Source organism: Heterodontus francisci, chromosome 4 (genome assembly GCF_036365525.1).
Source record: "Heterodontus francisci isolate sHetFra1 chromosome 4, sHetFra1.hap1, whole genome shotgun sequence".
Taxonomy (NCBI): Eukaryota; Metazoa; Chordata; class Chondrichthyes; order Heterodontiformes; family Heterodontidae; genus Heterodontus; species Heterodontus francisci.
The window spans coordinates 188,219,313-188,243,790 of NC_090374.1; the positions used below are offsets into that span (position 1 = coordinate 188,219,313).

At 42.1% G+C, this 24,478-nt stretch overlaps 1 protein-coding gene across 3 annotated transcripts in view; it reads left to right on the plus strand.

The window, feature by feature from the left end:
- LOC137369457 (tyrosine-protein kinase JAK2-like) overlaps window positions 1-24,478 on the plus strand; it is a 289,126-nt gene that overhangs the window by 63,342 nt on the left and 201,306 nt on the right. For 2 of the 3 annotated variants that reach the window (XM_068030695.1, XM_068030694.1), the window contains exon 2: window positions 14,481-14,530. The exons of the other annotated variant lie outside the window; for it this stretch is intronic. The gene's annotated coding sequence lies outside the window, so the exon portion shown is untranslated. The remainder of the gene's footprint in view (window positions 1-14,480; window positions 14,531-24,478) is intronic. 3 annotated transcript variants of the gene reach the window in all.

Consider the following 24,478-nt stretch of genomic DNA (forward strand, 5'->3'; position numbering starts at 1 on the left):
GATCAAGTTATCCCATTTCATAACTAGATCTTTTCCATCACTAAGGTTGCCTACTTCCACCATCTTTAAATCACCTGTCTCCACCCAGTCTCAAGTCATCTGCTGCTGAAACCTTCATTACCTCTAGACTCAGCAATGCTCTCCTGGCTGGCCTTCTACCTTGCATCCACTGTAAACTTGAGCTCATCCAAAACTCTGCTCCTAATCTAACTCGCACCGAGTCCCATTCGCCCATCACCCTTCTGCTCACTGAGCTACGTTGGCTCCTGAGTCCGGCAACACTTCGATTTTAAAATTCTCACCCATACTTTCAAATCCTTCAGAGACCTCACTCCAGCCTATCTCTGGAATCTCTTCAAGGCCTACAATGCCCTGAGATCTCTGCATTCCTCCAATTCTGGCCACTTGTGGATCCTCGATTTTTTTTTTTCCCCTCTCTCCACCATTGGCGGCCGTGCCTTCAGCTGTCTAGGCCCTAAGCTCTGGTATTCCCTTCTTAACCCTCTCTTCTCTACCTCTGTCTCCTCCTTTAAGATGCTTCTTAAAACCTACCTCTTTGACCAAACTTTTGGCCACATGACTTAGTACCTGCTTATGTGGCTCACTTCTTTGCAAATTGTACCTATGAAGTACCTTGGGATGTTTTACTACATTAACGGTTCTATAGCAATGCAAGTGTTTGTTACAGATGTTGAGTACTACAGACACACTCCTGACTGTAAGATATGGATAGTGCATTCAGGAGTGACCAGTACCACTGAACTTGAGAGAGCATATCTTAAGTAGACCTGAAAGTTGTAACTGTTACGTTTGGGTTACAACCAATAGATTAATTTCTAATATAATTACACAGAAGCAGAAAAACACAGGTCACTACTATTCCAGATATTCAGGTAGCAAAGATTCAGTTGGTCCATGAGGATTTTAACATTTCTTCAGAATGTATTGTTACGATCAAGTGAGGAGGGGTTAAAGGGCTTCCCTCTTTTCCCTCTCCTTGTTCGACCACAACAGGTTTAATTTTTTAAAAAGTGGATGTACTGGCCAGTCTAGTAGGTGCTTGGTTCTTATGATCATAACAAGAACCAATCTGCAAGGTTTTCTTGAGTTTAGCAAAGAAAGAGGTTTACTTTATTGTACTTAAACCAAACTAATTAAAATAATAAACCATGTGTCAACTTTCACACGCACACACATGCACTGGAGGTTCACACACACAAATAGGCTACAGAGTGCGGAAGGGTAGATTGGTTGAGTGTACAGTCTGTGGGGTTTGGTGATTCGGCTGGCTTCTAGCTGAATTCGGTGGTCCTGAAGCTTTTAGTTTGAAGAAATAGATGACTGATTCGGTGGGTCTCTTGGAGACAGCGATGCAGATGATTTCCTCCAGTGGGGTTTCTGATTATAGCTGGAGTATGCAAAGGTGGTCAGTCAAGAGTCCAGATGCTTCTCCTTGCTACTGCAGAGACACAAGCTTAAAAACCACTGATGGGGAGAGGCTTGCCACATGACAGTCACTCAGTGATTCAACCATAATAGTTTGCAGTATTTCATCTTGCTAAAATAAAAAGAACAAGCCGTTCCCTTAAACTTCCTAGGTCTTGGTTCTTGCTGGGGTGAGCAGACATTTTGTCTCCCTCCTCACAGGCCTTGCAATGTAGGATACAGTGTTGCAAATTAGCTGGCCATCGTAAGCTACTAGCAAAGTCATCTTTTATCTATTTCCTTTTTAAATTTCTTAAAAAATATATAAATTCAGATCTCCAGTGGGTGGATTAAATAAAATTATCATTCAACAAAGCACGTTGGCGTGACAGAGTTTTATACATAGTCTGATGACTTGATGAGAATTTTGGAGAAAATGTTTTCCACAGGCTGCAGCACGTGATGTTTGAACATACGAGATGACATTAATGCCCTGTGTGGACTCCAGGGCAGCAAATTTCAGCCCCTTGGCTCCCCAACATTTGCTGTTTTGGCTTCAAAATTGTGTCCACAGTGCATGCACACACTTCTGGTACAAGCCGCATTGGATGCCATTTTGGTGAGGGTGTTAGAGCGAGCGCTGGGAGCTCCCACCGCAAGTTTGCAGAATAAGCAGGTCATGGTGTCAATCGAGTTGTAACACGGATTTAATATGAGCACTGCCGTTTGGAACGGAACACTACAGCTAACACCATCTCTTAAAAACACACAGCTGAACATATGTTTAGTAGCAGGAAGGATCCCCTAGACGTGCTATTTAAAAGGACCATCAACTACTTTCAGGTTAGTTGTCGATTTATTTCTATTGGCTGTTGCTGTGTTTGGTTTCCAGAGTGGTTCAAAGTTTCTGAAGTGTGCTGGCAGTGATGTGGCAGTTGCTGAAGGACTTTGACCTGATTTCAGAGCTTCTGCACAAACCAGTTGCTCCCAAGCATGGGTGCAGTAGTTTGGCCTTCCCCTGGCACCACAGCATGACCAGGGAAATGAACAGAGGCAACATAGAGCAGAACAAGCTTCTGGAAGTGGGAGGGGGAGGAGGGGTCTCAGCAGGATGCCATATCCAGGGTGTTCGGAGAGCAATTCACCTACATAAACCTGAGCAATGAGCAGTCTGTTACACGTCTGCGTTTCACCAAGTATGTCCGCTGAAATCTGTCTCATGCTGCAGCCCACAACCTCAGAGCAGTGCAAAGACCACATTTGCCACTGACTGTAAAGGTGACCGTAGCCATGAACGTTTTTGCATCGGCTCCTGCCTGGCTGCATCAGGCGATATTTGCAACATTTCCCAATTTACTGCCCACTGTTGCACAAGTGAAGTCACTGAGGCTATGTATTCCAAGAGAGCGGAAACACTTCATTCTCTCTTGCCAGAGAGCAGCAAGTGGAGTGAACACGTGGCTTTGCGGCAATTGCAGGTTTCCCCATGATGCAGTGTGCCACTGACTGCCTGCACATCACTTTGCGGGCAACACAGTAACAACTCTGAGATGTACTGCAACTGAGAAGGATTCCACAGCCTTGACTTCCAGCTAGGAAGTGACCATACACAGAGAATCATGCAGGTCAGTGCCCTTCATTCTGCAGCAGTCCGCTGTGCCATTGTATTTGAGCCACCGCGACAAACCAGAGGGTGGCTACTGGGTGACGAGGGTCATCCTTTGGTGACATGACTCATTACTCTGGCGCGTAACCCACAAGCATGCGGGCAGCATGCATAGAATGAAAGCCATACTGCCACACAAAATGTAATAAAGCAGTCCATTGGCATGATGATATAAAGTTGCTGCTGCCTGGACCGCTCTAGAGCAACCCTCCAGTACTCGGCAGAGTGGGTGTCAAGGTTCATCGTGGTCTGCTGCATGCTGCACAACTTTGCCACCATGAGGGCACAGCTGTTGCCATTGACTATATGGTGACCAGTTGAGGTGGGAGGGAGGAGGCACCCAACATAGTCCCTTTCTGTCAGTGAGCGACTTATCTGACTGCAAAGCCAGTAACTGCAACCCCACTTTCCCCATTCACCAAAGGTCCCACTCTGTACCTTCCTTTTATTACTGACCATCAGAGCATCTGCTTGTGTACAAAATAAGCATTCTGAACCAAATTTATAAATCAAACTAAGCTATATTGCATACAAATATCAACTAATCGGCCTTGTGCATTCCCTTACTGCATATTTTACATGTGCCTTTGCCTGGCCTATACATTGGATGCATGATTAGTGGAAGGCTGCTCATGTTCGGTGAGGGAGACTGCAGATGACCTTGCAGGATGTCCCTGAGCAGCTCTAACCCTAGAAGACCTGGCTTTGGACAGCACGATTTCGGCATGGGTGGCAAGTCTGGGCTGGCTGACAGGCAACAGCAAGGGCATAGGTGGGAGATTGACAGCAGTTTACGCTACATGGTGCATTGCCACTTCTCTGGAGCAGTGCCTGAGCATCCTAGTAATCTATTGGAGGATAGTTTATGGACTGCTGTGACACTGCAAGCTCCTTTAAATGCTGGTATCCACAGCATTGATGGCAGCATTCTGAGATTCCATGGGAGCACTCAGATGTTGGGTGCCTTCTGTTTCCTTTGCTGCAATGGAAGCTGAGACATTGGCTATCACACACTGCATCACGGCTGGGTCTGCAAGTCTGCTAATGAACTTGGCCACCACTTTCAGGCTGTAAAGGATGAAGTGCAAGCTCTGTGCAAAGCCCTGTGCTGGACTCCTCCATGTTCTTTGACATTGCATGCAGGCTTTCTGACAGGCCTGCCAACACACCAAGAATTTCATTGTGCGTACCCATTAGCCTTCTTTTGTAGGCTGCCCCATTGAAATCCTCAACTGAGTTCTCCGCAGCAGAATACTTGTGCGACCTTGCCTTCTGGCAAACTTGCATCTACACTACGCTTGTCCCCTACCCTGGCTGCAGGCCAGTTCTCACCACATGCAGATCCGACCTCTAAGCTCTCCTGTAAGTTACACACAATTTCAGTATCTGAGCTGGTGGCTATAAGTGTGAAATTAAATGGTGTTTGTTCTTCACTGTTTGTTGCTGTTTCACCTCTGGCTGACCAGTTTGCAGTGTTTGGGTATCTGAAAGGAAAAGGGCACAGGGATAGGGATATGGTGAGGGAATGGTAGGAATGCAAGAGATGCATGATTACACCGTCTGCAGTTTGTAAATCAGAAGAGAGTGGGGGCTGAGGGGAAAGTGGCATATAAAGCAGGGGATTAGGTATGAGGATACTGTCATCTTTGATAGCTTCAGCCCTACACCTGCCACAAGCTCAGCATTGTCCGCTCCACTGGTGGCGACTCTTACTTAAGGGGTTGTGAATCTTTGGAATTCTCTGCCCCAAAGAGCTTTCTTTGGTGCTCAGTTGTTGAGTATTCAAGACAGAAGTCATTGGATTTTTGGCTACTAAGGGAATTAAGGGATATGAAGATGTGGGAAGGTGGATTTGAAGTAGAAAACTAGCCATGATCTTTTTGAATAGTGGCACAGGCTTGAACAGCCAAATAGCTTACACCTGCTCCTATTGCTTATGTCCTTATTTGCATCTTGACTACCGAGAAGTAATTTTGTTCCAGATCACAAGCTCCCATAAACAATGAGATTAATGAACGGTTAGTCTGTTTTGATAGAGTTGAATGAAGGGTGATTGTTGGCCGAGAGAGGGCAGAACTCCTTATTCTTCATCAAATAGTGCACTGGTATATTTTACAGCCACCTGAACAGGCTGCTTGAAGCTTGGGCTTAACATCTCATCGGAAAGACTGTACCTTTCGAGTCTGGCACTCTCTTGTGCACTGAAGTGTTAACCATAGGTTATGTGCCAGCCGTAGCACTCTTGTCTCTGAGTCAGATGGTTGTGGTTTCAAGAGCCTTGCTGGAAACTTGAGAGCACATAACCTAGCCCGGTACTTAAGTATTGTCTACCGAGTGGGATGTTAAACTGAGGTCCAATCGGCCCCCTTGGCCGGATGTAAAAGATCCCTTTGTGTCCCGGCCAACATTTATCCCTCAAAGAGCAACAAATCTGCTGTTTATGGGACCTTGCTATGTGCAAATTGTCTGCCGCGGTTCCTACATTTACATGATTGCATTTCAAAAAAGTACACTAATGGATGTAAAGTGCTTTACATGCCTTGGGGCCATGCAAAGCACTATATCAATTAAGGTTTGTTTCTTTGAAGCCATGTGATGGGGATTAAACATTTGATCTTCTGATTCATAGTTATGATTGTTGTGGCTGAGCCAAGCTGGTAGCAGCCTTACTATTGCTGTGTTGCTGTAGCCAACCATCGCCACTCCACATGCTGTGGTTTGATTTACTTTGGCTTGCTAAAATAAAGGGATGATGGAACATAAGTATATAATGCCTTAATTAGGATAGTAAGTAGTGTAGATGGGAGTGTAAAATTGCAACAAGACATTGGTAGATTAAATTATTGAGCAAAACTGTGACACATGAATTTCAAGGCATCCAAGTGAGACATCTTCCATTTTGGATCAAAATGGGATAGATCCAAGTATTTTTTTTAAATGATGTAAAGCTAAGGACAGTGGTGGTTGAAATAGATTTGGGGCTTCAGGTACACAGATCATTAAAATGTCATGAACAGGTACAGAAAATAATCAAAAAGGCTAATGGAATGCTGGCTTTTTATATCTTGAGGATTGGAATGTAAAAGGGAGGAAGTTTTGCTGCAGCTATACAAAACCTTGGTTAGACCACATCTGGAGCACAGTGTGCTTTTCTGGGCACCCCAACTTACAAAGGATATATTGTCCTTGGAAGGAATGCAACACACAATCACCAGAATGTTGCAGGACTCCAAGGGCTAAATACTGAGATTGCATCAACTAGGCTTGGATTCCCTGGAGTATAAAAGGTTAAGAGGTGACTTAATTGAGGTTTTTTCATATTTTGAAAGGAATTGATAGGGTAGATAGAGAGAAACTTTCTCCGTTAATGGGGCAGCCGAGGCCAAGTTGACATAATGTTAAAATCGGAGCCTAGCCATTTGGGAGAGAAGCTACGAGGCACTTCTTTGCACAAAGGTTGATAGAAGTGTGGATTTCTCTCCCAGATCAGTAGATCTAGCCAAGGATATTAAGGGATATAGAGCTAATTCAGGTGAATGGATTTAGGACACAGATCAACCATGATCTCATTGAATGACAGAACAGGCTCGAGGGGCTAAATGGCCTACTTCTATTACTTTGTTCCTTTTGTGATTCTCAACGCTCATGCTTTTCATATGTAAACATATTGAAATCCTTGGTTCGAGTTCTCCATTTTTAGAAAAGCCCACACTCTTGTGTAACAGATATTAACTTGCAATATTTAGGTGAGCTGCCGTCGGGAAAATGGATTTGAATTTACATTTGTGTGTGGGTTAAGATTTGACACATAATCTGCTTCTCCAGATCAATTCCATATATAGGTAAATAGAAAAGATCCCAAGGCTGGATGCAATTGGCTACCATATTTTACAAAAATGACGACACCTCAAAAAAAGTACTTTTTTGGTTGTAAAGCTCATTGAGGTCATGAAAGGCATTATATAAATGTACGTCTGTCTATCTGCCTGTCTGTCCTTTGTTTCTGTCTTTCCTTCTAATACATACAATGATAATTAATTTCTTTTTTGGTCATGAGTGAAGTGCAGCCTCTTAACTCATAGCTCATTTAGAAGTACACTAAATTGATGTATCATTAACAACTTTACTTTCTCTACTTCTACATAAACAAGGATAATTGCATTTCCCAGTAATCATCATAATATTAATGATTTATCAAAAACATTATGTTTAGCTAGCTGCAGCATCTGTGTTCAAATTTGCAGTCTTCGGTAGCATGAAACAACTTTACTTGGCTTAGTGGATTCAGTATTGTGAAAATAAAAAAATAGGAATCAGCAATCTTCAGCTTCCTGTTTACATCTAGGGTTTTAAATATAAAAATACATTATTGCATCTCCATTTAAGAAGCCGCAAGCTCAACCAATTCAGTCTTCTGCCGAACTGTGCTTGTGATATGAGTTAGTTTAAACATTTAGGCGATGTCTTTGGAAGTCATCTTCACCCCTGGCTTGTGGAGCATCATCTGCCTGCGATATTTTGCACCTATTTCACAATATCACCATGGCCCAGAATTATGCTATGAGGTAATAGAGAATCAGTGCATAATGTTTTACTATGTGAAATTCCTCTTTATGCTATCTTAGTGGAGTTGATGACCAGTAATTTTAAACAGGTAGCATCTCCGCTACAGTGAGGAAAGAAATTTCATATGGACCTATTAAGCATTCAAGTGGTTTTATGCCATGCGGTAATCTCGGGGACTAAGTTTCTCTCATATTCTAAGTATTGGCACAACACATTTCTCTTTACACAACAGGGCTCTTTTGACCTTGCCAATGTCTCTTCATGTTTACACTTTGTAAAATGATCACTGCTTATTTCAGAAATTTTTCAGAAGACCTTTCTTCTCCTCTCTCCTGCTTAACTGTTTATTAACTATCTAATGATCATCCTTCTCGTGAAAGAATGTAATCGATTCCTATAATCAGATTTACTCCTGGGGTCTCTTATTTTTGGCCATTTGTTATGCTTTGAGATCAAAGGATTGTAAGGAGTCAATCATTTCTTGCACCAGAATCTATGGTTACATCTACATGACAGGAGTGAAGCAATGTTAACCGGAACTGAATCTAAACCAAAACGTCCCTCCTGTATTCGACTGAGCCCTGACTCAAGGTTCAAGCATTACAATCACTATAATGTTCGTGATTTTGCAAAATGAGATTGCATTGCACTGATGGGCAACATGTAGTGTAAATGCAGCCTTAATTAGATTAATCTGCATAAGACACTGTTATGTCTGTCAGTGTCCAGAAATTTTATTAGAATCAAATTCTGATCTTTTTGATACAAAAATGGAAAATGCTGGAAACACTCAGCATCTGTGGAGAGAGAAAGAGTTAATGTTTCAAGTCAATGTTTCAGAGTTATGACAAAGGGTCATCGACCTGAAATGTTAGCTCGCTTCCTTCCTTTCTCCTCACATGCTGCCTGACCTGCTGAGTACTTCCGGCATTTTCTGTTTTTATTTCAGATTTTCACCATTTTGCTTCTGATCGTTTTGAATTCACTTAAGTTCATGAAGCATCGACTTAGTTTTAGTTCTGAAAACTATGTGAAGAGTTTTAACTCATTTTTCTGAATGCAGGTCATGACTCACTTTTAGACCTGTTGGAGTTGCCCACCTCCATCGGCTTATGTGGCTAACCTCTTCCTGCTCATTCACTCCCGTTTCCTTGAGCTTCAGTGCAATTATATGAGAGATTATTGACCTTCATTCTTTTGCTCTCTGACTGATCCTATCTGGTCAGTATTATATAATGTTCTCGTCTTGGACAGGATGACAGTAGCTGGCAGGGACAAATAAAATAGACTGGGCAACAGATCAGCGTGTTGCTCAAATTGGGCTTTGGGAACCTGAATGGTATTTTAATGAGGCCCAGTTATAGCTTCTTGATCAAGCTTTTGAAGCAGGTGTTCAACATATTTGTAGCTGATGTTGATTGTGTGGTGCATGCTGCTTTTTTGGGGTTTCCAACTCTGCCAAGATGAGGGACGGATCTTAGTGTGATATGCATTCAAAATGTTATGGCTGAGTTAAACTGAGCTCTTGAAGTATTGCAATTACAGGAAAGGAAGGCACGGCGATGCAGATTCGGAGTCAGACTGGGTGTCTTCATTGGACTGCTTCAAATAATTAAAGTTAATTTGGGCATCTTGATCATTCATGACTATCCTTTTCATCTGGTTCGAAAGCAGACAGGGACACCCTGAGGTTGTGAAAGGCACTATGTAAATGCAAGTCTCTCTCTTTACCTTCTCTTTTCAGATGCTTTTAAGTTTACGTGTCAGATTCCAACAGCTGCACTTTTAACTTTGACATACAAATTAGGATCAGGAATAGGCCACTCAGCGCTTTGGTGATAACTTTTCACCCTGTTGCTTATCAAGAATCTATCTACGTCTCCCTTAAAAATATTCAAATACTCTGCTTCCACTGCCTTTTGAGGAAGAGTTCCAAAGATTCTCAACTCTCTGAGAGAAAAGGTTTCTCCTCATTTCTGTGTTAAATGGGCGACCCCTTATTTTTAAATGGTAACCTCTAGTTCTAGATTCTCCCACAAGAGGAAACATCCTTTCCACATCCACCCTGTCAAGACCCCTCAGAATCTTGTATGTTTAATCAAGTCACTTCTTGCTGTTCTAAACTCCAGCCTAGCCTGTCCAACCTTTCCTCAAAAGACAACCCGCTCATTCCACTTATTAGTCTAGTAAACCTTCTCTGACATGTTTCCAATGCATTTACATGCTTCCTTAAATAAGGAGACTAATACTGGACATAATACTCCAGTTGTGGTCTCACCAATGGCCTGGATAGCTGAAGCATACCCTCCCTACTTTTGTATTCAATTCCCCTTGCAATAAACAATAATATTCTATTAGCTTTCCTAATTACTTGCTGAACCTGCATACTAACCTTTTGTGATTCATGCACTAGGACAGCCAGATCCTTCTGCATCTCAGTGCTCTGCAATCTCTCACCATTTAGATAATATGCTTCTTTTTTATTCTTCCTGTCAAAATGGACAATTTTCCACTTTCCCACATTATACTCCATTTGCCAGATCTCTGCCCACTCACTTAACCTATCTATAGCCCTTTGTAGCCTCCTTATGGTCCTCTTCACAACTTATTTTACTACTTAACTTTGTGTCATCAGCAAATTTAGCAACCATACCTTCGGTCCCTTCATCCAGGTCATTTATATAAATTGTAAAATTGACTTCTGCCTTCTTACTGGGTCCTGCACAGCTGTCAGGACGTTGGCTGCAGTCACAGCCAGACTGAATGGCAACAGACCCTGTAGCCAACCCCTCAGGCTGGAGGTCCTTCCATCTGGGCCCATAATATTCCACATGCCCGGCATACTGTGATCTCCAGTGTTTGAATTAGCCCTGATTATAACTCTGAGGCTGCACAGTGACCACCTCCAGCTTCTGTCTGCAATGTCCTTCAGTAACGTAACACTATGTCACTGGGCCTGAAAAAGTTGCCTTGGTAACCAGCCCAGGCCTCACTCGCTCACTCACCATCGCTGAAAGCCGTCCCTTGCGCAGCGAAATGACTTGGAACATGCTGGATCACGTTAACATTCCACAGAAAAAGAAATGGGCCCACATAGTGCAACAGAAATCTGGATTCCCTGTCCCCTCAATGCTGGAAAGGGATGGAATATTATTTAACCTAAGGACAGATTTAATTGAGCACTTCACCCATCCTTGTTGGCTGCTGTAGTGTACTGTCTAGAAGTCACACTTTTACACAGGCTTCTATGAGCTGCTCATGTGAGGGTGCAAATACTTGCATCTTCACTGTGAAAGTTTCTTCTGGCTTTTCTTTTTTATTTGTTGTAACTAAAGTAAGGAAATGTCGTGTTGTGCTGTCTCAGTTCTCCTTTTCTCCCTTGTTAATATTGTGCATGATGCTGGTGGTGTCGAGCATTTTACAGAAGAATTACCCAAAAATTTAGTAATGATAGTGAGGGACTGTAGTATATGGTAAGAGCTGATTGTATTGTAATATTGCCCTATCTGTTGGGATGAGATAGGAATAAAGGGGGAGACAACATGACCGATTAAGTAGCACCTCCCTGTGAGTTATTTCCACCCCAAACATCACAGAAAGATGGTGACGAAGAAGGGATTTTTTTTTTTTAATGGTTCAGTGAAATAATCAAGGCCCAGAGAACATTGTGACACTCTTTAGGAACCCCTGAAGTTGAATTTGAGGATGTTTGAGCGGTTTAGATGATTTGCTTTGTGTGTACATGTCGCATTCCTGCATAGCTCAATGTGTTAGTGTACGGTACATAGGATAAAGGCTATGGCATTTTTTGCACCACAGGACATATGAAATTTTCGCAGATGTAAATTTAGACTAAGTGGTGTATGTAGTTTCATGGAATAAAATGGCACAAAAAGCTTGTTTGGAGGAATTCAAATGGAGTAATTATGAATGAAGTTTTAACATTTGGATGAAAGCAAATAAAATAAGCGATGAGGATAAAATTAATGTCTTCCTCACCATGATGGGGCCAGTTGTCTTTGATGTAGTGTCTAACCAGTGTTGGTCAACAGACCTCAGTACCATGAGGTACACCAAAATACAACAGATTCTCCTATTCTGGCACCACTAAGAATGAACTTGCACTGAGCGTTTCATTCTGTTGAAGGAAACAGTTGCCAAGTGAGACTGTAGGTTAGGGGGACAATAGCATAGTGGTTATGTTACTGGACTAGATACTGAGACCTGGACGAATGCTCCAGGTTCAAATTCCACCACGGTAGACAGGGAAATTTAAATTCAATTAATTAATAAATGTGGAATAAAATGCCAGTCGCAGTAATGATGATCATGAAACTACCAATTGTCATAAAAACCCATCTGGTTCACTAATGTCCTTCAGGAAAAGAAATCTTCTGTTCTTACCCAGTCTGGCTTACATGTGACTCCAGACCCACAATGTGGTTGACTCTTAACTGCCCTCTGAAATGGCCTTGCAACCCATTCAGTTGTATCAAACCCCAAGGAGGTAGGTTTTACTCAGCATCTTAGAGGAAGAGAGCAGTAGAGAGGTTTAGGGAGGGAATTCCAGAGCTTCGGCCCGAGTCAGCTGAAAGCACGGCTGCCATAGTGGAGTGATGTAAATCAGGAATGTGCAAAAGGCCAGAATCGGAGGAGTACAAAGATCTCAGAGTTTTGTAAAACTGGAGGAGGTTACAGAGATGGAGAAGGGGTGAAAGCATGGAGGGTTTTGAAAACCAGAATGAGAATTTTAAAATGGAAATGTTGCCCGACGGGAAGCAAATGTAATTCAATGAGCGCAGGGGTAAATGGGTGAAGTTGAGATTCAGGCAGCAAAATTTTGGAAGAGCTCAAGTTTATGGTGGGTGCAAGGTGGGAGGCCAATTAGGAGAGCATTAGCATAGTCAAGTCTAGAGGCAACAAAGGCATGGTTGAGGGTTTCAGCAACAGATAGGCTGAGGCAGGGGCAGCGACGGGCGATGTAATGGCAGTTGAAGTAGGCAATCTTGGCAATAGAATGGATATGGGGTTGGAAGCTCAGCCTAGGGTCATATATGACACTATGGTTGCAAACTGTCTGGTTCAGCTTCAGACAGTTGCCAGGGAGAAGGATAGAGTTGGTGGCTAGGGAACAGTAGTTCAAGATGGGGACCAAAGACAACAGCTTCAGTCATCCCAATATTTAATCCTGGATGACGGACAAGCAGCGCGACAAATCAGAGGCAGTGGAGGGGTCGAGCAAGGTAGTGGTGAGGTAAAGCTGGGTATCATCAGTGTACATGTGGAACCTAATGTTACGTTTTCTCATGTCAATGTAGAAAATGCTAGAAATATTCAGGTCAGGCAGTATCTGTGGAGAGAGAAACAGAGTGGTCTTTAAGGTTCATTCATGTTCCCCTCTCCACAGATGTCTCCTGACTTGCTGGGTATTTCCAGCATTTTCTGTTTTATTAAAGATTTCCATAGTATTTTGCTTTCGCTGTCAGCTGATGTCAATGAAGGGCAGACTCAGATGAGAAATAGGACCGGGCCTAGGATAGATCCTTTGGGGACTCCAGAGATAATGGTGCAGGAGTGGGAAGGGAAGCCATTGCAGGTGATTTTCTGGCTACGAGTGGATAATTAAGAATGGAACCAGGCAAGGGCAGTCCCACCCAGCTGGCCAACGGACGAGAGGTGTTGGAGGAGGATGGTGTCATCAACTGTATCAGAGGCTGTAAACCAATCGAGAATGATGAGGAGGGATAGTTTACCACAGTCACAGGCAAATAGGATGTCATTTATGACTTTGAGGATGGTTTCAGTGATGTGGCAGAGGTGGAAAGCCAACTGGAGAGTTTCAAGCATGGAGGGTCAAGAAAGATAGACGTGAATTTGGAAGGTGGCACCAAGTTCAAAGACTTTGGAGAGGAAAGGGGGATTGAATATGGAGCAGTTATTTGACTTCATAGCTAGTGGTGCAGGACAGTGTACTATATAACTGACATTCAAGATGTACTTAGTTGATTCACAGATTGGATTGTACTTCATGGTATATACTATCCCAATCATAATTTATCAGTGTTGTGTACTCTGTCCCTCCTGCCATTTTTGAGCTGAGAGGGTGGATAGATGAATTGCTTCCAGGTATTTGGCGCTATGCTTGGATCCAGGGTGACCCTTAGTCTGATTCAGTTGGATACATTTCCACAAAATAGCAATAATCTCTAATGCTTTCTTTCAGCAGCATATTTGAGATCAGGACGTTTTCATATGAGGAATTTGAGGTGAAAGCCTATGACTGGTCACCTGAGAGTCATGATGCAAGTTTAACCTAACCCGCTTGTTGGAAAACTGTCGGGATTGGGTGCAATGTTGCTTTTACAACCCACCCGGTTTTACTTTCCACTAAAGTAAACTGAGAGTCATAATGGGCGAGTGTAAAACTTCCCCATCATGTGGGCTTTCTGTCCAGCAAATTAGGTTAAAATTACACCTTGTGCTATTATGCTTAATTTTAGCTCCAGTTTCAGTGATTATGTTTGAAAATTCTTCCATCGCTGCTCAGTTGTAGATATATAGAGTGATTACGTTGGGGACGGGTAACAGGGCAACTTCTATTGTGATGTTGTGCAGTATTCCTAAAAGAACCAAGCAGGGTGTTGCGTCTCTCTCTAAACCTTATAGTTGTGGTTTAATGTTTGTGTTGCCAACACGTTGAAATTCCATTTCAGTTAAGGTGAATCTTTATTTTAACCAGGCTTAATTGTGTAATGGTTTTTGGTCACTGTATATGCTAGGCATAATCACATTTCAGTAAATGTTTACATTTTTTAAATTTTAGGTTTAAGGAGTCGTGGGTCAATGTGCTGTGGATTTGAGGAGACTTGTGAGGTATGTGAATGTATTTTTTATAATTAGGTTTATTACAAAATTTTCTAGCAGTAAGTTTACCAGATATCCCAGCTATGCGCATGCCAGTGCTGAGTGCCTGTTTTTAAATATTCTATGGATTGTGCTGAAGTAATTCAACATGGGTTGGGGAGGAGTATTTTTCAGTGTCTGTGCACAACTGTAGTCCTGCACAACCAAAGACCCGCGTTCATCTGTGAACAATCGAGGAGGGACAGTTTTAAAATGAATATTCAGCGTAGTGGCAAATTGGTTACCAATGAGAGTTTGCACTGCTCTCAAAACTAACGTGGGTGGTTGGTAATTCCACCAAACTACCCACAGTGATGAACCTTTACAGTGAATGTGGGCACTATCAAGAACTGAGAAAGGTTGGTGGGTGCACAAACTGGATGTAATTAAAAGAGTTGGAAAATTGACCAGTAAATTTATCAATGGCAGGAAAATCCAAGCACTTATTTTTCTGTAACAAAAACAGAAAATGCTGGAAATACTCAGCAGGTCTGGCAGCATCGGTGGAGAGAGAAACAGAGTTAATGTTTCAAGTCTGTGACCTTTCAACAGAACTGGCAAAGATTAGAAACGTGTTAGGTTTTGAGCAAGTGAAATGGTGGGTGGGTGGGGTGGGGGAGCAGGTGAAGAACAAAAGGGAAGATCTATGATAGGGTGGAGGGCAGAACAGATTAAATGGCAAAAGGTTTCATGGTACAAATCCAAGTAAAGAAACAAAAGATGTGTCTGGATGGCAGTATAGCAGAACAGAAAGCAAACGGATTAAGAAAGAAATGTGGGGAGGGGGGAATTAGCAAAGAAAAACACAAGAAAAGGAAAAAAAAATGAGGGCAGAGGTTATGATCTAAAATTGTTGAACTCAGTGTTGAGTTCGGAAGGCTGTAAAGTGCCCAGTTGAAAGATGAGGTACTATTCCTGGAGCTTGTGTTGAGCTTCATTTGAACAGTGTAGCAGGCCAAGGACAGAAAGGTCAGAGTGGGAGCAAGGTGGAGAATTGAAATGACAAGCGGCAGGAAGCTCAGAGTCGCGCTTGCGGACTGAGTGAAGCTGTTCTGCAAAGCGGTCACCCAGTCTGTGTTTAGTCTCCCCTGTGTAGAGGAGATCACATTGTGAGCAGTGAATACGGTATACTAAATTGAAAGGAGTAGAAGTAAATTACTGTTTCTGTTTGTTGCTGTTTTTTGTTTCAGATTTCCAGCATCTGCAGTATTTTGCTTTTTGCTTGATTTTCTATGTTTGATAATTTTATTTTTGACGCTGTGAGGTTTAGTTTTATTTTTGTGGCTGTGCCGATGTATTTCTGCTTTGTTTTTTGAACAGTTTAAATACACAAACAATAGGACTGGTTTTGTGCTCCAGGAGTGTGAGAACTGTAACTTGGCATCAAACATAAGATTTTATTGTGTTGAGCTTTTTTAGGGATGGGTAGGAGGGAGATAATGTTTTTTGTGGTTTCACTCAATCAAATTAATCCCACTTGTTTTCACATTTTCTATGCAGCGGGTCGGGCAGTTGATGGGAGGGGGTGCGGTGAATGCGCAGAGGAGGTTCTGTGATGTACCTCCTAGGAATTTCTTCCGAGTTTGATGGAGATGCATCCTCCAACATTTTTAGAGGCATCCACAAGCTATTTCAGCATTCAAGTATGTGAACGCTAATGAGGCTAACACAGTGAATGCCGGAATAGTAAATCTTGTTCTGATATATTTGCCTTGTGTGATTGGATTCTAACACTAGTTGTTGAAGCATAAATGTCTCCAGATGTTGTAGAGAAGTTATGTTAAACCTGAAACGAACCATAGTTAGACTGCACTTGGAGTACTGTGTTCATTTCTTGTCTCCATTTTACAAAAAGGATGTGGAGGCAGTGGAGAAGATGCAAAAAAAGATTTACAGGGATGCTACCAGAACTGAGAAGTTAGAATTGCAATGAAAGATGCAACAGACTGGGGCTTCTTTCTGTGGAAAAGGGAAGGCAGAGAAGTAAAATGGTTGAGGTCTTTAACATTGTGAAGGGGCTCAATAACTTGGATATAGATAAAAGCAAAATGCTGCGGATGTTGGAAATCTGAAATAAAAACAAGAAATGCTGGAACCACTCAGCAGGTCTGGCAGCATCTGTGGAAAGAGAAGCAGAGTTAACGTTTCGGGTCAGTGACCCTTCATCGGAACACCTTGGATATAGAGACGTTTCCACTTGGAGGGAGTCCAAAACTAGGAGTCATAGATATGAAATAGTCATTAATAACTCCAATAAGGAATTCATCAGAAACTGTTTAGAATGTGGAACTTGGACTAATGGAAGTGAATAGCACAGATATATTTAACAGAAACTAGATAAGTACAAGGGAGAAAGAAGTCAGAGGATACTGTGATAGGGTGAGATGAAATAAGGTTTGAGGAGGCTCAAGTGAAGCATATATATAAACATGGACCTGTAAGGCCTGTTTCTGCACCATAAATGCCAGGTAATGTAATGAATATATTTATCAATTAGTAGATCTTCTATGACGATGTTTAGGGTGGGTTTGAGGATAAACTGTTTTGCTGTTCCTATGAGCATATATACTGGTACTAAAATAGAAGCAATGCAAAATGTTTTTCGTATTGCCTGCGTAGCTATTCTGTTTGGAGAATTAATGTGCGATGGATCTGTATCACCTGGAACCATGGTGGCTGAAATTTTTAAAAAGTCCTTTCAGACTTCAATTTTTTAAGAAAGGAAAAATGCTAGTAAATGTCTTCTCCATGGAGTAGAAAGTGGGCCAAAATAGGGAAATTTAAAAAAAATAAACAAGTGGGGAAGGAATCGGGAGAGGAAGCAGCAGAAGTAGGAAGGCACACTTTAAACTGTTTATACTTGGGGACAGGCCTGAGGTCAAAAGTCTTAAGTGGTTTCTATGAGGGGAACTAGAGTTGGAAGCATATTGGTAAAAGAGTTGGGTCCAAGAGGCAGAATATTTTGGAAGAGTCCTCGAGAATCAGACCAAACTTGCTTGTATTTAATAGTGCAGATTGAAGCAGTGGTGCGTTGCTACTGCGTGTTACTACTTTTTGTGTCAGGTCTTATCCCAGGCCAGTTTCATAATATAATCTGTGCTCTCCATACCCACGTACTCGGTCACTGCTATGACCGGCCTTTGCCGGGGGAGCTGTTAGCATATTACTCCCACTTTAAATTATCCATAGTTGCTTCCGTTCATTTGTTACAAGAAGGTTCTAATATCAGGGTCAGAATGTACGTACAACAGTGTTATTGTTTGCATCTCCCCCCTCCCCACCCCCCCCCGTCCCCCAAATTCATATATGAGTGAAATTTACAATGTCTGCATTTCTCAAACTGTGAAGGTTGCAGAATGTAAATGCTCCTATTTTCCATGTTTCTATGTTGTAGTGCTTAAAGTGAGACTTCGTAGAAAACATTGAAGACATTACGCCGTCCGAGTTGTCTTTTTTAGTGCTGTGTTACCATCAACACGTGAACTGCGGTTTCCTGCTGCTTCACAGTTGACCACATTTGTTAAGAAAATATATGGGCGGAAGTCCTGGGGAGGTGAGCAAGAACGTATCCTTCTGCATTGAGTTCATAGGTAAAGCCCCTGAAATGTTAACCATATTTTCCACTTGGAAATATAAGCGGGTGCAATTATAAAATGATGTAACCACTTTGCAACTTTACTTAGGTAAACTCCCGACTTTCAGACAAATCGCTGTGAAAATATTTTTGAGATTACTTCTTAACAATCTAGACCAAATTGGAATGGTTCAAAAGTGTGTTGGCTAGTTGTGTGGGTGATAGGTCCCTGTCATTTTGTGTTTGTCATTAATGGCATGAAATACTGTGTATTATTTTTGATACCTTGAGATGATGGAGCAGGGGAGGCATCTATTCTTCAAGTAGATATGTAGGGATATTTAAGTTATTGAATTCACTGTAAAGCTTTTTAACTTTATGGTGAATAACTTTACAGCTGTTTAATATCAAGACTTTAAAAAGAGGAACAAAAAAAGAGTGGGTGTCGGGTGTTGGCAGAGAGAGCAGAGATTCTTAATGGACAGTGACCAGTTATAAATAAATGTTGTAATTGTTAAAGTGTTTGCTTTAGATAGTTCATCGACAAGCTATAGGACTTTGTGTAGCCCTGTTAAGTCAGCATATGTGGCACAGCTATGTATGTTGTAGCTCTTTTCACATGAGGTGAAGTCCATTATTACGTTTTGCCAAAATCCCAGCACAATTTTTAAATCGGTTTTAGTTTTACCGGAAACCGAAAATCTGTTGAGTTTATGTGGGGAAAAAATAAACTTCTTTTGGTGGATCAGAAATAAAAGGGGATTTTTTTTTTGTTTTTGATTAAAGTTGGGTTTACAGTACAGCTTTAACATTCCTGCCAAACAGTTCCTCTTTCAAAACTATGAAAAAGTTGGGGCCCACCTGAATATAGAGTGGACTGTTGGGAAACTTCTCAGAAGAGGAAACCTTACACTTCAGGTTGGCTGAGGGTTTCCAACCCTCGACATTTTCTTGGAAGATTTTATTATATGAGCACCTGCACCCAACTGCCCCACCCCCACACTGCTGCCATTGGTTGCCCAATACGTCCAGCCTCATGGGGCACAGCCTGCCCTCGCCAATGTGAAATTGAAAAGTCTCTTCATTAACCCAGTTGGGTGATTCTTGATTGACAGCCAAGTAGCTGATTTCCCCCATCTCTGATATTTTTGTAACTTATAAACAGAAGTGTTCTGTAAAAAAAAGCAAATTTTACAAAACACACACCGTTTATTTTTAATGCTGCTATAATTATTCTCCAGAGTTGCTTGCAGCAGTATCTTGGAGATTACTCTTCAATGTCTGGAGACTCCAGGCCAATCCTGGAGGGTTGGCCTTAGCACGTTGGCCACCTGGAGCACAATTCCAGTGCAGTGCCAAACTGGATTTTAAAAAGTGCTCAGGAGCAGCCACTGCACTGCACTTGTTTTTTTTTACCTACTTGAAAGTAATTTGTATTGTTAAGAGTGTAGACACTCCATCCTGTACTGCCCTAATAACTACTGTGAGAGGACATGTACATAACGGGCTGGATTTAACGGGCCCCCCCAGAGATGGGCTAGGAGGCGGGGGGATGGCGCCCATAGAATTGCGAAGGTAGGTGGGGTGCGGAGGACCTGTCGCCTTCCCATCGCAACGTGATTGAGTCGGGGGGGGCAGGAAAGGACGAACACTGCCGCCCAGAGGCCAATTCAGGCCTTTAAGCAACCAATCACTAGCCCTGCCGACGTGACTACATCCAGCCCAACACGTGCAGCGCTCTCCCATGAGCAGCAGAGTTGACGTTCCAGTCAGGCAGTTATGTAGATAGGATATTGCCAGGCTGGAACTCATGCTGAGCTAGGGATCTAAGCATAAATTCTGTTCAGCCTTAAAACTGTGCACTGACACAGTGCTGCAAAGTTCTGTAAATAAAAGGACTGTGTCTTAAAGCTAAAGTATCCTTTGCTTCCAATAGAGGAGAAGCAAGGTATTGTATGACTGATGCAATGATTGTGCATTGTTTGAGAGTCACTTCACTTTTCCTAGTTCTTTTTCAGTTTTGAAAAAGGTGAAAATGGTTCGACTACTTTTGCACCATTGTCTATTTCTAGAGGGATAGAATTGAAAAGTGAAAAAATTATGCAAAACTTGTATCGAACCTTGATTAGACCACAGTTGGAGTATTGTGTCCAGTTCTGGTTGTCATATTATAAAAAGGATATATACAGGAATGGGAGAGGGTGCAAAAAAGATTTACAAGGATGATACCAGAACTGTGAGCCTATCAGGAAAGGATGAACAGGCTTGGGCCTCTTTTCTCTTGAAACGAGAAGCCTGAGCGGTGACCAATTAGAGGTCTTTAAAATCATGATTTTTTTTGTTAGTTTCTGTACGAGATGTGGGCATGATTGGCAAGGCCAGCATTTGTTGCTCATCCGTAATTGCCCTTGAGAAGCTTGTGGTGAGCCGCCTGCCAGGCCATTTCACAATTAAAAGTCAAACATGTTGCTGTGGATTTGAAGTCACATGTAGGCCAGACCAGGCAAGGACAACAGATTTCCTTCCCGAAACATAGTCAGAAAAAAAACATCTGGTTCACCAATGATGGCACCATTACTGAGACTAACTTTCAATTCCAGATTTTTATTTATTAATGGAATTTAAATTCCACCAGCTGTTATGGTGGGATTTGAACCCATGTCCCTAAGGTATTAGCCTGGACCTTTGGATTACTAGTATGAACAGCAGCATGGATTGGTTGAGCCAACAGGTCTGTTTCTGTGCTGCATATTCGATGTAATTCTGCCATATTTGTTGCAGCATATTTCCCCCAAAAAATAATAGATCAGTCAAGTTTCCAAAATTGCATTTTGAGTTGTAACTTTAGAGTGCCTTATTGCACCTCACAAACGCCTCAAAGGGCTTTGCATATAATTGATTACCTTTGAAACAAGTGAGTGTTCTGTACACACATCCTTCAACGATTTTATGCCAGTAAGTCTCGTAAAGAGCAATGCAATATGTAACCACTTAATCTGTTGGTGTTGATTGAGGGGAGGAATGTTGGCCAGGACAGAATGGCCTCATGATTGGGTGTACTGGAAAATTCCTCACTGAATAATGAAGTCCTTTTGAGTTCTAAAATATTTTTTTTAAAGTGTTACTATAAACATCTGCTTAAAGGGATTTTATGCACAAGCTTGTCAAGATCAAGTGGGGAGAGAGGATGGGACATAATTGGACCATGACACACAGATGTAATTCAGTGCCCATTTTAAAGTTCTCCATTCTACCTTTATTTTTCCATTTCCATTATAGATTCTTATGCCCACATTTATAATGGAAATCACCTCAATGAACTTGTCACACTGTAATTACACCTTTCCACCAGTAAGTAATGCTGCAATATCTCCATTGGAGAAAGGTGTAATTACAGTGTGACCAGTTAACTTGGACCACCTCCAGGCGCGTATCCATTGTCTCTCGAGATAAGGAGGCCCAAAAGAAGTTAACTTGGGCAGTTTCCATTGTAAATACAGACAGAGAAACCTGTATTGGGGGAAGGGTTAACATTAAATGCCTCTAGATTTTTTTTTAAGTGTTAAAATAAATACAAGTTTGGGAATAAAATTAGAAAGTACAGTTTTGTTCCTGGAAAGATGCTTCATATTTTTAAAAAATGCCCCTTTTCAGAGCTGCTTGCATTTTGCAGCATTAGGCACTATTTCCAGGTTTTTACTGATCTCTTTTCTTTGTCCTTGGTGATTGGGTTCGGAACCAGGATGAAGAGCAAATTTTTAAAGTTTCTATAATTTATTGATTTACTATGAAACCCGATGTAAAGCGATAATCACTACAGCAGAAACAATGAGGTAGAGGCAAATTTGCAATTCAGTCCATCCATACTCAAGCAATTTCTTGCAAACACTTGGTCCATTCATCTAGTCTTCGCTCCATCTTTGAGGGGTGATCTTGCCAATAGGAGACAAGTTCCACGTGAGCCCAGTCTGTGCCCAAACATAACTCCAGACCGAAACGCAGAATGCTGGTCCTCCCAAAAGGTTGGCATGTCTACATCTGTCATGGAGGTCAGGACCAGTTTTGTGGTGAGCTTATCTTGCTACAATTTGGCAAATGCCCTGACCAGACAGGGAGAGCAGGCTCCTGATCAAAGACACCATCTGTGCCACTTGGAGTTTTGAAAGCCTGAAACATGGGATCTGTAGAATTTCACAGTAAAATCTTGCAAATTATTTTTCAATAAATGGTGAGTAGTAGAAAAACAAGATAATTGATTTGGAGCACATGAGCAATCATCATTTGTGGTGAAACCCAGTGATAGCACAAAACTAGGTGTTTAAAAAGTGAGGGGTTTCAAGGCAATAGTATAATCTTGAGTAATAAAAGCAAAATAGTGCAGATGCTGGAAATAAAAACAAATGCTGGAAATACTCAGCAGCTCTGGCAGCATCTGTGGAGAGAGAAGCAGAGTTAACGTGTCAGGTCAGTGACCCTTCATCAGAAACTGTATAATCTTGAGGTTCAGACAATAATTGCAAGCGAATTAAGCTATTCAGTTTTTGTTTATGCCCTGATTAGAAAACTTTGAGTCAATTATTGTATTGTACTCAGTCCCAGCTATTGAATATTCCCTATCAACTATAGCTCTGATTTTAATATGGCTTCAGTAACCATATTATCTTATTGTGCCAGTTCAACATCAATGTGAATGTATTGTCATATTACAACAACTTGCATTTTTATATCAGCTTTAATGTAGGAAAATATCTCTGATGCTTCACAGCTGCGTAATCAGACCAAAAGAACAATGCTGAGCCAAAGAAGGAGATATTAGGATGAGTGACTAAAACATTGGTCAAAGAGGTAAATTGTAAGGAAGCTTCTTGAAAGAAGGAAGTGAGGGTTGGAGAGGTTATGGGAAGGCATTCCATAACTTAAGTCCTAGACAGCTGAAGGCATGACCACCAATGGGGCAAAGGAAGTAGGGTAATTCACAAGAGGCCAGAGTTGGCCAGACACAGAGGTGTTGGGTTGTGAGGATAAGGGGTTCATTGTGAGGCTGGAGAACGTACAGTCATAGGGAGGGAGGAGCGAACACAAGGAAATCAAGACATTGGTGGGTCAATGTGGGTCAGAAAGCTTAGAGTCTGGTTCAACTGAGACAGTAGCCATAGAGGTGACTGGTATCAGCGGCAAAGGAATGAAGTTTGTGGCAGGGAGCAAAGACAATGGCTTCAGTCTTCCTAGGTTTTAATGGGAGGAAATTGCATCTCATCCAGGACGGGATATAAGAAACAGTAGAGGGATTGAGCGAGGTGGTGATGAGATAGAGCTGGGTGTTGTCAGTGGCCGTGTGGAGTCTGACTTCATCTCTTCGGATGATGTTTCTGAGGGACAGCGTGTAGATGAGGAATAGGAAGTGACCATGGGTCAATACTTGGGGGTCTCCAGAGGTAATAGTACTGAGCAGGAAGGGAAGCCATTGCAGGAGATTGTACAGGAAAGGGTGGAACCAAGAGGGCTGTTCCACTCAGCTGAATGACAGAAGAGTGGCATTGGAGGATGATGGTGTGGTCAAGCGTGTCAGTGGCTGCAGAGTGATTGAGAAGTATGAAGAGGGATGGTGCACAACAGTCACAATCAAAGAGGATGTCAGTTGTGACTTTGATTAACACCGTTTCAGTGTTGTGGCAGGGGATGAAAACTTAATTGGAGAGATTCAAAATAGAGTTACAGGAGTAACAGGGACAGATTTGGGAGGTGACCATATGTTTTAGGACTTTGGAGAGGAAAAGGAGGTTGGAGATGGTAGTTTGCAAGGACTGAGGGGCCAAGGGTATTTTTTTTAGGAGAGGTGTTAAAAGCAGATTGAAAGGGAGAGTTACAGTAAATGGAGAGGGAACTGTTAACAGTATCAACCAGTGTGGGGTCTAGGAGGGAGGTTGACTGGTCAATAGACTAGTGCAGATAGGGTTGAAAGAGCAGTCCGTGGGTCTTAAGGGCGTGATGAGCTTGGAAGAGGGCATGAGCAGAGAAATTGGAGAAAGAGTGAGCTCAGGGCGAGAGCAGGGGCTATCTTTGGCGGAAGCTTGCCGAAGAGGAAAAGAGGTATGGTGCTGAGGTAGCTGACCAGATCGTCCAAATCTTAGTGACAAAGAAGTTCATGAGTTCCTCACACCTGTTGATGGAGGGGGTAGGGGATGGGGTTTTAAGGAGACTGTTGCACATGCAGAAAAGAGAAAATATTAATAAACATGAGTAGTTTAAAAAATGTGGACTAAATGAATTAATTTAGAAATCATCATATTGTGGATCAAGCAGACTGTTAAGTGCTGTAACATAAAGTTATCCTTCATGTTTTT